At 43.7% G+C, this 17,755-nt stretch overlaps 1 protein-coding gene and 1 pseudogene across 3 annotated transcripts in view; both read left to right on the top strand.

Moving 5' to 3' along the window:
• Positions 1-17,755, top strand: part of LRFN2 (leucine rich repeat and fibronectin type III domain containing 2) — a 287,210-nt gene that overhangs the window by 158,160 nt on the left and 111,295 nt on the right. The window lies entirely within an intron of this gene.
• LOC142198744 (U2 spliceosomal RNA) lies at positions 13,423-13,522 on the top strand (annotated as a pseudogene).

Raw genomic sequence — 17,755 nt, 5'->3', positions numbered from 1 at the left:
TTTTCATTACTTTATCATTTCCGATTTTTTCGGATTCTTACAATCTTCCTCCTTGCAGACCTCGGCCTTTCCTTGTGTAGACGATCAGATAGAGAGCGTGCAGAATTCCTCCTTGATACATAACATGCAGTGAATTTCCGGGCAGCGTCAGGTATTTGTGCAGACTTGTGATTATTCTAATATGGCGGCATCTGTGACTACCGAATATGAAAACATCTGTCTGCGGCGTTATCAGGGCAGCGGCACAGAGGGCGCCCACTGAGCGGCTCCAGGTCCTAATTTCTCTGCCCTGCTGTCATGAATGATAAGCGGAAAACTTTATACCGATGAAGATTCTGACCAAAGAGCTTCACATAAAGGCAAAAAAAGAGACAAAGTAAATGCCCCCAGCACTTCCTGCGTCTCTAATGGGCAGACAATAAAGCTGCAGTTATTTGCAGAATATCAAGAGGTTTACAGAACTTTATTGTATAGAAACTTTATTTTGATTCTTTGGATGTTTTCTGATTCATAATATACTTTATGCTTTACATGCTGTAAATCCAATGTGTGACTAATAGAGAAGAGGTCATCAGATGAACAGCACAGGCAGATAAACCACTGGCATGGTGGTAAGATAGGTGATCTGGCCCCAGGTGGCCTTGTCTCAGTGGTAAGGTAATACTACCTCCTATGTACAAGAATATAACCATTACATACCTCCCAACCGTCCCGATTTCCGCGGGACATTCACGATTCCGGTGACGTGTCCCGCGGTCCCGTTTGGAGGGAGGTATGTCCCGATTTCAGAGGACGCAGATCTGAGTTGAACACATACGCGGCTGAAGCAAGGAGCTGTCACAATTCAGCTCCTTGCTTTGCCACTGCACGCGGCCTACTGGCTGTGTAGACGCGATGTGATGACGTCACATCGCGTCTACAACTGTGTGCGAGCGAGTGAGAGAGAGAGAGTCGCGCAGAGAGCGGCGAGGGAGCGTGGAGAAGGTAAGTGTAATGTGTACACTGAGGTGGTACGTGAAACTGGGGGCAGATGAAGGAGAGGACGGCATGACACTGGGGGCAGAGATGTGGAGACATAAATCTGGGGGCAGAGATGGAGGGCATGAATCTGGGGGCAGAGATGGAGGGGGGACATGAATCGGGGGCAGAGGTGGAGGGACATGAATCTGGGGGCAGAGATGGAGGGACATGAATTTTGGGGCAGAGATGGAGGGGACATGAATCTGGGGGCAGAGATGGAGGGGACATGAATCTGGGGCAGAGATGGAGGGGACATGAATCTGGGGGCAGAGATGTGGGGACATGAATCTGGGGGCAGAGATGGAGAGGACATGAATCTGGGGGCAGAGATGGAGAGGACATGAATCTGGGGGCAGAGATGGAGGGGGGACATGAATCCGTGGGCAGAGATGGAGGGGACATGAATCTGGGGGCAGAGATGGGAGGACATGAATCTGGGGACAGAGATGGAGGGGACATAAAACTGGGGGAGAGATAGAGGGGGGACATATAATTTACGGGTGACTGTAGGAGGATTATACTGTTTGCGGGCATATGAAAAATTAATGAGAATGGGCGGAGTCAACACAAAAGTGGGTGGGGCTAAATTTGCCACAACGCGCTACGCGCGCCGCACATTTTGTCCCTCTTTTGCTTCTTCAAAAGTTGGGAGGTATGCTATTATAATACTGCTCCTATGTACAAGAATATAACTACTATAACACTATTCCTATGTACAAGAATATAACTACTATAATACTACTCCTATGTACAAGAATATAACTACTATAATACTACTCCTATGTACAAAAATATAACTACAATAATACTACCTCCTATGTACAAGAATATAACTACTATAATACTACTCCTATGTACAAGAATATAACTACTATAATACTGCTCCTATGTACAAGAATATAACTACTATAATACTACCTCCTATGTACAAGAATATAACTACTATAATACTACTCCTATGTACAAGAATATAACTACTATAATACTACTCCTATGTACAAGAATATAACTACTATAATACTACTCCTATGTACAAGAATATAACTACTATAATACTACTCCTATGTACAAGAATATAACTACTATAATACTGCTCCTATGTACAAGAATATAACTACTATAATACTACTCCTATGTACAAGAATATAACTACTATAATACTGCTCCTATGTACAAGAATATAACTACTATAATACTACCTCCTATGTACAAGAATATAACTACTATAATACTACTCCTATGTACAAGAATATAACTACTATAATACTACCTCCTATGTACAAGAATATAACTACTATAATACTACTCCTATGTACAAGAATATAACTACTATAATACTGCTCCTATGTACAAGAATATAACTACTATAATACTACCTCCTATGTACAAGAATATAACTACTATAATACTACTCCTATGTACAAGAATATAACTACTATAATACTGCTCCTATGTACAAAAATATAACTACTATAATACTACCTCCTATGTACAAGAATATAACTACTATAATACTACCTCCTATGTACAAGAATATAACTACTATAATACTACTCCTATGTACAAGAATATAACTACTATAATACTGCTCCTATGTACAAGAATATAACTACTATAATACTACCTCCTATGTACAAGAATATAACTACTATAATACTACTCCTATGTACAAGAATATAACTACTATAATACTGCTCCTATGTACAAAAATATAACTACTATAATACTACCTCCTATGTACAAGAATATAACTACTATAATACTACCTCCTATGTACAAGAATATAACTACTATAATACTACTCCTATGTACAAGAATATAATTTGTATAATACTTCCTATTATGCTGGCAAAGTTAATGTAGCTTTGCCTCACTTGATACATTTCTTAGTCACCATCCCATATGTTGCTATCAGACGGTTTCTGTATTTTTGTTGCTATGTTTTTTAGTCTATTCTTGGAGAACTAGAGGACATATGGAGTACGTTCTCAGGGTTCAGTATCACATTGTAGCACATAGTTACACATTGATATCACCGCCATTAGTTCATTCTTGCTGCATCTAATATTATTATTATTTTTTACAGAGTTTCATCTTTTTGCACTTTCTGCTGTTTCTCGAGTATTTCTTAATGTATTATCTTGTGATCTCTTGAATTTAGTGGAAATCTCCGTTATCGTCTGGTCAATAAGATAAATGTGTGATATTCTGAATATTTCCCCTCCAGTAGTGATTGGAATGTTGTAGTTGTACTTGTGGAAGTCGTGCTGTAGATTTACGGCCCTCGTGTTGTTTGCTCGTATATTACCTTGTGTTTGTGGCCGCGCTCTAGTAGACGCAGAGAAACTGTTTGGCTTATTGATGCAACATCATCAATTTTATTGTACAAGCTTCAGGTTTTCAGCCAAAACACTTCCAAACCCTCCGAGGCTCATTTCTGGCAGATTATCCGCAGTAATTGTCAATAATGATGCAAAGACGTTTCCAAGAACAACTATCGGAATGTTCCGTACATGTGACGTGATGAAGCCCTCTGTGCTGACCGCAGCTCCAACCTTACTGGCCATGATTTCTCCTGATGGAAAGACAAATAAAAATCCAATCAATTGTTACAGTTTTTTAGCTAATGAATTTATATATTTTATTCATGCTTTTTTTAACCCTTTTTTTGTTTTTGTTTTTTGTGATTTTTTTTTATTAATATGAATAGATTATTTTTGTGTGTGTTATTTTTTCTTGTATTTTGTTTTATTTATTGCAACTACTAATTTTCAACACCATTACCTTGGTTCTGGAGATTCATTGGCTTATTTAATTACTAGCCTCTGTCCGCGACTTCGTCTGCGTGTTGTTGGCGTCGGTGATCCGCCTATATTCAGCAAATTGCTGCTTTTGATGGTTCGCCTGCTCTAACGTTTTGGCAGCTTTCAAGCTGTCCTGCTGCTAAACTTGTTTGTCGTGACGCACCTGTGATTGTTCCAGCATCTCAGCAGCTTGCTGGGACGCCATATAATGAGCGTGTTGTTGGCATCGATGATCCACCTGTTCCAGCATTTCACCAGTTCTCAAGGTGGCCTGCCACTGTACTTGTTCCTCACACCGTGCCTGGGATTGTTCCGGCATCTCAGCAGCTGACTGGGACGCCATATAATGAATGTGTTGGTGTCAATTATCTGCTTACTCCGGCGTTTCAGATGCTCTAAGCGCTTCTTGATGCCTAGCTTCCTTAATCCTCTTCGGTTCCACTTGAGGAGAACTCTGTTGACTTCTGGCTACCTTCATAGCTCTCGTTTTTTGAGAACTTTGTGACAAATTAGATTTTCTTTTTCCTGGGATGTTTAAAATTGGGAAACTACCAATTTGCATTAAAGGTGGTTTTCCCATGCAGTGTGTCAGCCTAGAGAAGATCAGATAATATGCAAATACTTGTACACAATGGACTTAGTGTTATGTGTGTGTTTACATACCTGGCTTTATCAGCAAATTCCAATTAACTGAGATAAAGCTACAGGCAAGAGCAGTATAATATAGCATATGAACATAAATTCATAACAGTCGTGAAGCCATATCATTTATCGGAATAAAAAGAAGCCTATGTGTTAATCGAGGTTACAATCTATCTATGTGCCAAATTTCATCCAAATCTGTTCAGTTGTTTTTGCGTGATTGAGTAACAAACGCAAATATTCAAACTTTTACATTTATAATATTAGTAGGTTTATTACCTCTTTATCTTGAAGGTCCACGCCACCATTTTTGAATTTTTCTTCATTGTCTTCAGAAAGGACAGGGGGCATTTCCCTGTACTCTGAGCACAGTGTTGTCATCCATTCCAGTGCCCCCTTTCTTCTGCTCCGTTGGTCATTCTCCTCTTACATGAGACCACCACAAAATGGCCGATGGAGCCGCTGACTGTGCATACCCTTTATAAAGGCTATTCCTACGTGTTTAGTTTAAAACGTGCTTTTTAATCATAGAATCCCTTTAAGGGGTTAATGGTGAGTGACTGTGTCTTTATTACACAATGTCCTAAATTATAAGGCACTCAGGTCAGTGGGTGATGGGAGGCAGCCGGCCCAGATCTGCAGTAATAGTCCATGGCAGGCATGTTAACACTTTCTCACCCAGACTGTGCATGACTCCGCTCCTCCTTCTCCTCTCACAGCGGGAAGTCCAAGCACAGGAGAATCTTTTCATGTTTCCCGTTTTGTCTGATACTGAATTACAGAACTGAATGAAACTGAATTTAATTAGAATTTTATCTTTCTAAATTAATCAACATAAAAAGACTTTAATGAAAAGAGAAAATAAAACTTAGAAACAGATAAATCTGGATTTCTGATAAAGCTGTCAAACACGAACTACGTTAGTGCATCGCGGTCCATGGATGACATGTCGACTCACTGGTTAGCTCTGTTGTCCTGAAGAGCTGGACCCCTATGGGGATAGACTGTATAATATGTCTTTTTCCCTGAAACAGTGCCCCCATGTTCATTAGGTTGTGCCTGGTATTACAATTTATCTTTATTCACTTTAATGGATGAACTGCAATGCTAGTCACAGCCCATGGACAAGGGGGGCGCTGTTTCTGAGAAAGGTCTCTTTCATCAACCTATACAGCCCCTTTAGATAAATCTTAGGTTCCCTAATGTGAAATACATAATGGGGGAACTCGCGTATCCATCGTATTGCAGGTTACCATAAGAATACTCCATACATGAATGTCTGTAAGGTTTTATCATTCGGCTCAGTATTTAGTGTCCAGTATTTAGTCATCATCGTCTACAACAAAATGCTGAAGATCTGATGAGAAATCAGAAGAATCACACGTGGCTCAGCTTCCTATTCTCTAGGGTCGCTCTACTGTATATTGATTCATTAAGGCTCTGTTCACATTATGTTTGCGCCCTACTTTTGGTGTATGTGCCAGTGACATTCCCAGCAGACATATTATATATATCCCTAGGGCCTCATTCACACAACTCATCCCAGCTGAGGATTCTCCTGGCCTTGTTTTGCTTCGTATTAGTTATTTAATGATTATGATCCACATAGAGATGTGATCTCCATGAGAGGCATCCTGAAGCCATAGACACAGTATGCTTGTACAATGGAGACTTGAGTAAGAGAGAGGGGAGGAGGGAGAAGGATATACCACAGTAAGGGCTCGTTCACACGGAGTAAACCTGGCGCGCAATGCGCCACGTGTACGGGACGTTTGCGCTGCGATTTTGACGGTGCATGTTTGCGGTCGCGTTAGAGCAAACGTCCCGTACACGTGGCACATTGCGCGCCACGTTTACTCCGTGTGAACGAGCCCTAAAAAAAACGGGAGGAGGGGAGACCAGAGTAAGAGAAAGACCTCCAAGAAAGCCTGTCAGTGCTGGAAAAATTCAGCACCACATGGGCCCTACCCATCAACCACAAGAAAACCAAAGTCATGGTATTTCAGAAGAAGGGCCACAACAAAGCCCCCACCCCTCAATTCACACTGAACGGCTTCACACTGGAGAAAACCAACAGCTACACCTACCTGGGGCTGGAGCTCAGCTAATCAGGAAGCTTCAAAACAGCAACAGAAACCCTGAAAGCAAAAGCCTGCAGAACCTTCTATGCCATCAGAAGACAACTGTACCACCTCAAACCACCGGTGAGGGTCTGGATGAAGATATTTGACGCAGTCATCGCTCCAATCCTTCTCTATGGCAGTGAGGTTTGGGGCCCAGCCACCTACCCAGACCAGTCAAAGTGGGATTCCAGCCCAATAGAGACCTTCCACCTGGAGTTCTGCAAATACCTGCTCCATGTCCACCGCAACACCTCCAACATGGCCTGCAGGGCAGAGCTAGGCAGACTCCCCCTATGGCTCACCATACAGAAGAGCTTTCCAGGCGCACACTCAGGGGAGCAACCCCGACTCCTACCAAGCATGGCTAAGCCACAACAGAGACCTGAGCAAACCCGACACCCCCCAACCAAACAACAGCCAACCACCAAACCAAAAACACCAACAGATGATTACCAAGGCCCAAATAAAGGTGACCACAGAGGCAAACAGAGAGCGGTACATCGAAGGATGGAGAAACTAAATAAATAACTCCAAGAAACTGACCGTTTACCAGTCACTGCAAAGGAACTACATCATTGCCCCCTACCTGGAGAGAATACGCCACCCCAAACACAGACAAGCCCTGAGCTGGTACAGACTGTGCGCCCACAACCTAGAGATCGAAAAAGGGCGGCACAGACAGTCCGACAAACCACGGGAGAACAGACTGTGCCAGCACTTCCTGCTATACTGCACCAAATACTCAGCTGTGAGGTCTGTCTACTACCAAAGACTCTCTGCTCACATGCCAGACTTCACATCTGCAGACGAGAAGAGGAAACTCTACATCCTACTGAGAGAAGAGGAGGCCACTGTGGAGATCGCTGCCCAATACGTGTCTAGCTGTCACCAAACAAGAGGAAGATGAGACGCATGGACTATCAAACCCCCCAACCCCCATGGACTATTAAACCCACCACCCAAAAGACCACTAAGCCCCATCACCTCCCTACACCATACTCACTGATACCCACATGCCCTAAACAAGAACGACAAGACCCTAAGGACACTCAAACCCCCAACCCACGTTTTTTGTCTGAGGCCCCCTACCTCATTGTACCACACAGACAGAATTTACCTGTCCAGACCGGACCTCCAAAGCAGGTACTGTGCCACCCGTTGTTGTTGCCAAGGTGGGAGACTGGTAGCCAGTCTCCTGTATAGTCAGGGAAAAGTTTCCTTACATTTAAGTTAGTTTTCTCAGCCGAGAAGGATTTCGTTTTGTTTATCCTGTGGCTTTGCAAAAGCAGTGTATGCGTTACATGTGAATAAAGCCTGAACTTGTGTGCAATCCAGTGTCTGTGTCCCTGTTTCCTGCACTGCTACAAGCATCTACCTGAGCGATTCCCCACATATGGTGCTTCGGATGCAGGCATAAGTGCAGTGAGACATACACAAGCTGAGATAGAAAGCCACAGCTATGGAAGAGATTGTGAAACAGCTGATACTGGCTAATCATCATCATCAGCAGAGACATGCAGAGGTTACTGCAGTGCAACAAGAGACTAACAGGAGACATGCAGAGGTCACTGCAGTACTGCGAGAGACTAACCAGCAGTCACAGCTGAAACTTGCAGACTACTGCAGCGCAACAAGAGGCTAACAGGCTGTTGCAGCAGAGACATGCAGAGGCCTGTCAGCAGCAGCAGCAAGCTAATGCAGCACAACAGGAGACCAACCGTCTTTTGGCCAAGCAGATGTCCATGTTGCTGGCTGCTCAGCAAAAGGCCGACCCAGCAAAACCAGAGCGGGATGCCAGGAAAGAGGTCCGTAAAGCGTTGACCAAGATGACGTCAGAGGACGATGTAGAGGCCTATCTGACTGGGTTTGAAAGAGTGGCCACCCGTGAGAGGCTTCCACCGCAGCTGTGGGCAGAGGTATTGCCTCCTTTCTTAGTTGCTGAGACCCAGCAAGCTTATTTTTACCTGAGTGAACAGGATGCATGTGATTCCCTTCGCACGAAGGCAGAGATCCTGGCCCGACTGCGTGTGGACCAGAATGTCCGGGCTCAAAGAGTCCATGATTGGGAATACCAAGAGGCGTTACCACCAAGGTCACAAATGCACCACCTTGTACAACTTGTCTGGAAGTGGCTCCAGCCAGAGACATTGACCCCAGCGCAGATTGTGGACCGGGCTGTCGTAGACCAGTACCTGAGGTCTTTACCGGGTAAGATCCAGAGATGGGTTGGGCATGGTGACCCAAGAAACGCAAAAGCATTGGTGGAGTTGGTAGAGTGATACTGCGTTACACAGTCCCTTGGGAAGGGGCTCCCCCAAATCCCACAAACTCCCAAGGCCCAGAGGGCCAATGTATCTCGGGCTCCCCAGGATAAGGTAGTGACCCAGGGGAGAAGGACTGTCATCTGCTGGGAGTGCCACAAGCCGGGCCATGTTGCGGCTAATTGTCCCCATGCCACTGAACCCATGGACTGCAGCCTGGGTCGGAGGGTGTCCCTCTATGCTGCACTTGTATACACTGCTGCCACACCAAACACTGTTGATGAGCGCCACCTATGCCAGGTGACCGTGGCTGGGTGCTTAGTGGTGGCACTACTGGATTCTGGCAGTCGGGTGACCCTTGTTAATGGGAACTATGTTGACCACGGGACTGTCACTGGACGCACAGTCGGGGTCCTGTGCATACATGGAGATATAAGGGACTACCCAACCATGATTGTCTCCATCCAGACCTCCTGTGGAGAGAGCCGACATGAGGTAGGGGTTGTTAAGAACTTGCCCCATGACCTCATTCTGGGACGGGACTTTCCCCTATTTTGGACTCTGTGGCGGGGAAAGCAAGGGTCAAGGGATTTAACTCCAAGAATACCACAAGTGTTGTCTGGTCAAGTCCTTGAGCCTGAACCTAATGACCAAGACTCTAGGGTTCCTGCCGTAGGGGTGATCATGTTAAAAGAGGATTGTGGCTCTATGTCTCCCCTAGAGGTAATGGCAGTAGAGCCGAGGAGGCTGGTACTGAACTTTAGATGTCAGATTTGAAAGTGTCTCATGACAACTTTGGCACTGCATAACACCAGGATCCCACTCTGCAAAGGGCCTGGGAAAATGTTAGTGTTATCAATGGTGTGTCTCAGCATCCAGGCGCTGATGAGGTGTTCCCCCGCATGGTTGTCAACCAGGAGTTGTTATACCGAGTTGACAGGGTGCGAGGCGAGACCTTAGAGCAGTTACTGGTATCCCAGCTTTATCGCCGGACGGTGTTGGAGTTGGCACATAAACATATGCTAGGGGTCACCTAGGTGCCACAAAAACGCTGGACATATTGCAGTGTTTTTATTGGCCGGCGGTATATCATGAGGTTAAAGTGTTTTGTGAAACATGTCCAGAGTGTCAGTTGCATGCCCCCATGGCACATTTTCGAAGCCCCCTGGTACCTCTGCCCATTATTGAGGTGCCCTTTGAAAGGATTGCCATGGACTTGGTAGGTCCTTTAGTTAAGTCCGCTCGAGGGCATCAGCATATTCTGGTAGTCATGGACTATGCTACCCGATATCCTGAAGCCATCCCTCTACGGCACACGTCAGCAAAATTGATAGCCAAAGAGTTGTTCGCCATGTTTTGCCGAGTGGGACTACCCAAGGAGATCCTCACAGATCAGGGTACCCTGTTCATGTCTAAAGTCACCAGGGAATTGTGTAAACTTTTTAATATCAAACAGTTGCGTACATCTATTTACCATCCCCAGACAGACAGGTTAGTAGAATGGTTTAACAAAACCTTAAAAAATATGCTGAAAAAGGTGGTGAAAGATGGAAGCAAGGATGGAAAAGATTGGGATGTTTTGTTACCCTATTTGATGTTTGCCAACCGTGAGGTACCGCAGGCTTCCACTGCAGGCTACCCCTTTCGAGTTGGTTTACGGCAGACATCCTAGGGGTCTCTTGGACATCGCCAAAGAGACGTGGGAGCAAGAACCCACCCCCCACAAAAGTGTTATTGAACATATTGCTGGTATGTAGGACAGGATAGCGGCAGTCATGTCCATGGTTAGAGAACATCTGCAGGAGGCCCAAAAGACTCAAAGCCGTGTTTACAATAAGTCAGCAAGGGTAAGGACCTTTAAACCTGGTGACCGAGTACTTGTACTCATTCCCACAGTGGAGAGTAAGTTTCTTGCCAAATGGCAAGGCCCCTATGAGGTAATGGAAAAGATAGGGGAAGTGAACTACAAGGTTCATCAGCCAGGTAGGAGAAAACCTGAACAGGTTTATCATGTAAACCTGCTAAAGGCGTGGAAAGACAGAGAGAGTCTGCTTACAGGGAACCAAGAGAGTCTGCTTACACTAAACCAAGAGAGTCTGCTTACAGGGAACCAGGAGAGTCTGCTTACAGGGAACCAGGAGAGTCTGCTTACAGAAACGTCTCCAGCTAAACTGTCTCCCGTGAAATCCCCAAAGGCTGTAGTTGGGACTGCAGAGGTAGTAGCAGGGGTAGGAATATCAGAGACCCTCACAAAAAGCCAGCAACAAGAATGCAAAGAGTTTGCAGTTAGGAATACAGATGTGTTCTCTGAGCAACCTGGGCGTACATGCCTAATCAAACATGATATTGTTACTGAGCCCCATGTGAAAGTACAGATGAGGCCTTACTGAGTCCCCGAGGCTCGCCGATAAAGCCATTTCAGGGGAGGTGCAGAAAATGCTGAAATTGAGAGTCATCGAGGAGTCCAAAAGTGAATGGGCCAGTCCTATTGTTCTAGTTCCCAAACCAGATGGGACATTGCATTTCTACAATGACTAAAGGAAACTAAATGAGGTGTTTAAGTTTGACGCCTATCCCATGCCTCGGGTAGACGAACTTATTGAGAGACTGGGAGGGGCCCGGTACTTCTCCACGCTTGATCTCACTAAGGGATATTGGCAGGTACCCCTGACAGATAGCGCCAAAGAAAAGACTGCCTTTATCACCCCTGAGGGGCTTTTTCACTATGTCGTGTTACCGTTTGGGCTCCATGGGGCTCCAGCTACATTCCAACGGTTAATGGACATAGTGTTGAAACCTCATAGAAAATACGCCTCAGCGTATCTGGATGACATCATCATTTTTAGCAATGACTGGGAGAGTCATTTGTCCAAGGTACAAGCTGTAGTGGATTCGTTGAGAGCAGCTGGCCTGACTGCCAACCCCAAAAAGTGTGCTTTGGGGATGGAGGAGACACGCTATTTGGGATATATGATCGGCCATGGCATAATCAAGCCCCAGGTCAACAAGGTCGACGCTATCTGGGAATGGCCTCGACCTCTGGGCACCAAACAAGTTAGGTCATTCCTGGGCATAGTTGAGTATTACAGGCGGTTTATACCCAACTTTGCCACGGTATCTGCTCCCCTGACGGACCTTCTAAAGGGTAAAAAGTCTGTTTTGGTGCAGTGGAATGACCAGGCCGAAAATGCTTTTCAGGCGCTAAAGGTGGCCTTGTGTGGATCTCCTGTCCTCATTACGCCCAACTTTAGGAGGGAGTTTGTGGTCCAGACGGATGCGTCAGATGTAGGGCTGGGAGGTGTCCTGTCTCAGGAGGTGAATGGAGAAGAACATCCGGTCACCTACCTGAGCAGGAAACTCATGCCAGCAGAAAAGAACTACAGCATAGTGGAGTGTCTGGCCATAAAATGGGCATTAGAGGTCCTGAGGTACTATCTGCTTGGGAGGCAGTTCCGCCTAGTGACCGATCACTCACCCCTCACTTGGATGAGCAGGACCAAGGACAAGAATGCCAGGGTGGTTCTTGTCACTACAGAACTTTAAATTCACAGTGGAGCACAGAGCTGGGAAACTGCAAGGCAATGCGGATGCCTTGTCCGGAACTTATTGGTTGGTGGCTGGAGTTCACCCCGAGGGGTCAGAACTGAGGGAAAGAGGGAAGAGGAGAGTCCATAGTAAAAAGGAGGGGAGGAGGAAGGAGGAGAGACCAGAGTAAAAGAGAGGGGAGGAGGAGATATCTGAGCACAAGTTACCGCACCGGAAGTGTCTAGCCACTAAACTGGCATGGAGGGACAACAAGCTAAACTATATATGTACCCCCCAAATGTTTGTCTGTCCGCTGCATCTAATCCTCATGTCCTCTCACTTTATTCACTATTCTGAAGCGTCTTCTGTTGTTAAAGCGACTCAGAATAAAACATGAAGCGATCTTTAAAGGGATAAATTATAACGAAAGTTCAATGTGAGGTAAGAGAAGTTTGTAATAAGTATATAAAGTGGCGTATCTATAAATATCTCATGTGTTGCGCCAGTCGCCCGATACGAAGCACTTCAGATGTTCCCAATTCTGGTGTCACGCAGATGGAATCCCAGATGTCCCTAATGTTTCTTCAGGTTACCACAGAAAGAGAAAAGTGAAGCGGCTCCAAGGTGTTGATTGAGATTTCCCGAAATAATCCTTCCTGACTTACTCATCCCCACAAGGTCCAAAAGGTACGGAGCGGTGTTGAGTACCAGCGGACAAACTACCGAAGCAGAAAGTTCTAACACGTCCGTTTCCCCTTGGGCTGTCACCACCTAGGGTACTAAGGACTGACCAGTCGTCCAGTTTCTCCCTGGGCTGCCACCACCTGGGATAATACAATAATATAATAATACATTTTATTTATATGGCGCCAACATATTCCGCAGCGCTGTACAATTTGTAGGGTTACTCCTGGACTCAGATCAAGTACCAGCGCCTGCCCCAGTCGACCCAGGGCAGGTCACCAAGAAGACAGGAGGGAAGCCCATTACAGGCCTCACCTCCAAACGACCGATGGGGGGCATCCCAAAAGGGTACAGCATCCCTTTGTCACTTCTCGGCCTTATGGCTAAGATCAAGTGTAGTATCTGTTCTTATCAGAAGCAGTAAGTAAGTGAAACTGCCAGAGGTGCTGGACTAGGTCCCATCGAGCAGGAGTAAACGAACGCTGTGGAGATGGGAATGGAGAATCACTTAGGGCACGTTGCTGGGAGAAGCAGCTAGTAGCCAGTTCCGCCAATAGTTTTGACTGGCCACTGCAGGGGACTGGTGAAGACTGCGGATGCTGGCAACGTGACCACCAGGAGCTTATAGAGACTGCTGTCCTGAGGACTTTTGTAGGGATCCAGCTCCTGGGGATCACTGCTTGAGTCAGACTTTTTCTATCTTCTCTACACCATAGTATATGAGTCATAGACATGGCTTCTTCTCTGGGGCCCAGAGGCTGAGGGGCCCTCTCACATGGGGAGCACTGTTGTGCTTTGCTACTTTCTATAACTCAACCAATACATCTAAGCCTTTGTAGTGTCCTGGGCGATTTGCAAGCTGGAGATTGATTTGAATATTGCCAGGTAGTGCCTTAGACGTTATATAGCAGGCACAAACATGTCACATCTACATAAAGGGATTCATGTACTGTCCGTGAAAGCACAAAATTGTAATGTTCATGTTAAAATCCAGAGTACTGGTCTTGGGCAGAGTAGAGATTATTGTGTACACCCCTGGTGGGCTGGGGGAGGAATTATTATCAGCACTATTGGTGGACTAAGGATGTGAAGAGTAATGGATGATTAATGAATGAGGTCTGGCAAAGAGAAGGGGTTAATCCCTGGTGGTTTAGGTAAGAGAAAGAGTTAACATCAGTATCCCATGTGGCCAAGATAAAAGAAGGGGTTAAAGTCTGTAGAGCTATAGAGGGGTGTTATTATTAGTATTCCTGTACTAGGGAAGAGAAGAGGTTAATGTCAGCATACCTTGTGGTCTAGGGCAGTGAAAAGGTTAATGTCATTATATTTGGTGGTCTAGGGCAGTGAAGAAGTTAATGTCAGCATACTTCGTGGTCTAGGACAGTGAAGAGGTTAATGTCAGCATACCTAGCGGTCTAGGGCAGTGAAGAGGTTAATGTCAGCATACCTAGTGGTCTAGGGCAGTGAAGAGGTTAATGTCAGCATACCTGGTGGTCTAGGACAGTGAAGAGGTTAATGACAGCATTCCTAGTGGTCTAGGGCAGTGAAGAGGTTAATGTCAGCATACCTGGTGGTCTAGGACAGTGAAGAGGTTAATGACAGCATTCCTAGTGGTCTAGGGCAGTGAAGAGGTTAATGTCAGTATACCTAGTGGTCTAAGGCAGTGAAGAAGTTAATGTCAGCATATCTGGTGGTCTAGGACAGTGAAGAGGTTAAAGACAACATAACTGGTGTTTTAGGTAAGAGAAGGGGTTACTTGGTAACAGAGTGGGTGTTATTATCAGTATTCTTGGGTAAACAAGGAGTCAGTGTCAGGACCCCTGGAGGTTTGGGCCTGTGAGGGGGTTATAACTCGCATCCTTGGATTTCTATAGCAGAGAAAAGCTTAATGTCAACATACCTTAGGGTCTACGACTTAAGGGGATCTCTCTTTTTCAACTGGCTTCTCTCAGGCTCCAGGTGGGGTGTCCTCCTGTACAGTATATACTCCACTAACCTGAGCCTGATATTATGGGGCCCATAACCTTCAGGGCCCGCTGGCTCCCGTCACTTTCAGGTCGCCTCTGGTAAATAAGACAGATGACAATAGATGGCAAAGAAAGCAATTAGGAAGAGAAGTGTCCTCGGCCCGCGCTAATATTATGTCTCATTTCACGGCCGGCCGCTCATTACAGCGCCGTTTCCCGCTATTCACCAGCTCCATGCCGCCCAGGACACAGATCACACTACACACGCAGATTATCCACCTGTAATTAGGTAATTAGAAAATCAATTGAAGCGAATCATCAGCGACGGGAAAGTTCTCATTAGGTGTGAGAGAGGCTGACATAAGAGCAATGCACAGTCTATAGATAAATGTATACCGCCAAGATAAACCCAGCACCGCAACCATGTAAATAAAGAAGGCAAGGAGATTATCACTGAATATACACAAAGTAGTTATATTCTTGTACATAGGAGCAGTATTATAGTAGTTATATTCTTGTACACAGGAGCAGTATTATAGTAGTTATATTCTTGTACACAGGAGTAGTATTATAGTAGTTATATTCTTGTACATAGGAGTAGTATTATAGTAGTTATATTCTTGTACATAGGAGTAGTATTATAGTAGTTATATTCTTGTACATAGGAGTAGTATTATAGTAGTTATACTCTTGTACATAGGAGCATATTATAGTAGTTATATTCTTGTACATAGGAGCAGTATTATAGTAGTTATATTCTTGTACATAGGAGCAGTATTATAGTAGTTATATTCTTGTACACAGGAGCAGTATTATAGTAGTTATACTCTTGTACATAGGAGCAGTATTATAGTAGTTATATTCTTGTACATAGGAACAGTATTATAGTAGTTATACTCTTGTACATAGGAGCAGTATTATAGTAGTTATATTCTTGTACATAGGAGCAGTATTATAGTAGTTATATTCTGGTACATAGGAGCAGTATTATAGTAGTTATATTCTTGTACACAGGAGCAGTATTATAGTAGTTATATTCTTGTACATAGGAGTAGTATTATAGTAGTTATACTCTTGTACATAGGAGCAGTATTATAGTAGTTATATTCTTGTACATAGGAGTAGTATTATAGTAGTTATACTCTTGTACATAGGAGCAGTATTATAGTAGTTATATTCTTGTATATAGGAGCAGTATTATAGTAGTTATATTCTTGTACATAGGAGTAGTATTATAGTAGTTATATTCTTGTACACAGGAGCAGTATTATAGTAGTTATACTCTTGTACATAGGAGCAGTATTATAGTAGTTATATTCTTGTACATAGGAACAGTATTATAGTAGTTATATTCTTGTACATAGGAGGTAGTATTATAGTAGTTATATTCTTGTACACATGAGTAGTATTATAGTAGTTATATTCTTGTACATAGGAACAATATTAAAGTAGTTATATTGTACATAGGAACAGTATTATAGTAGTTATATTCTTGTACACAGGAGTAGTATTATAGTAGTTATATTCTTGTACATAGGGGGCAGTATTATAGTAGTTATATTCTTGTACATAGGAGTAGTATTATAGTAGTCATATTCTTGTACATAGGAGGAGGTATTATAGTAGTTATATTGTACATAGGAACAGTATTATAGTAGTTATATTCTTGTACATAGGAGCAGTATTATAGTAGTTATATTCTTGTACATAGGAGTAGTATTATAGTAGTTATATTCAGGACATAGGAGCAGTATTATAGTAGTTATATTCTTGTACATAGGAGCAGTATTATAGTAGTTATATTCTTGTACATAGGAACAGTATTATAGTAGTTATATTCTTGTACATAGGAGCAGTATTATAGTAGTTATATTCTTGTACATAGGAGTAGTATTATAGTAGTTATATTCTTGTACATAGGAGTAGTATTATAGTAGTTATATTCTTGTACATAGGAGCAGTATTATAGTAGTTATATTCATGTACATAGGAGGTAGTATTATATCAGTGTAATTCTTGTACATAGGGGCAGTATTATAGTATTGAAGCATAGCCCCATCTCACATGGATGGTATGGGGTTACTTCGGTTGTATATAGATGTTCATGCATAGAGGAGCTTTTGTTCCCCTTATATAGATGTCACCTTAGCACATCTTTGCGTTTTTCCTCTCTTTTCCCTTTGCTTCTTTTCTCACTTTTCTTTAGGTTTTTCTTCTCATTTGTTTTTCTTAGCTCTGTGCTTTATTAATGGAGAGCCGTATAATATCTGGACACTTCTGACATCGAGATAAACGATGTTTCTGGAATCTTCCTCCGGATTCTCTCTATAAATTATGATTTGTATGCTGATGGTTTTGGTGATAGATTTATTTATTGGTCTCGTATAAGTCTCATTACCAGGAAGTCGCCATTTATCAGTCCGACTCATATTAGTTCTAATAATGTAATTGATCGTTCCTATTCTAATATGTGCAAACAAAGACTAATGAGGAAATATCAGTGGAGGACAAACCGTGGCGAGAGTCTCGTCATTTACATCTAATACGCGGCTGTTTATTATGCGACCCTTCGCTGTGACATCTCCTCACCCTCTGAATTATGGGAGGAGGGGAACGTTCATCATCAAGCTCTCAGTTTTCTCTAACAAACATTTTTCAGCTATATCTTATACAAGTGTTCAGATTACCATATCAGCCACATCGGGCGCTACAGCTTGCTCATAGATGGG

The sequence above is a fragment of the Leptodactylus fuscus genome, chromosome 3 (genome assembly GCF_031893055.1).
Source record: "Leptodactylus fuscus isolate aLepFus1 chromosome 3, aLepFus1.hap2, whole genome shotgun sequence".
NCBI lineage: Eukaryota > Metazoa > Chordata > Amphibia > Anura > Leptodactylidae > Leptodactylus > Leptodactylus fuscus.
Note: the sequence above shows the minus strand (reverse complement) of the source record. Positions and strands in the feature narration are given on the sequence as shown.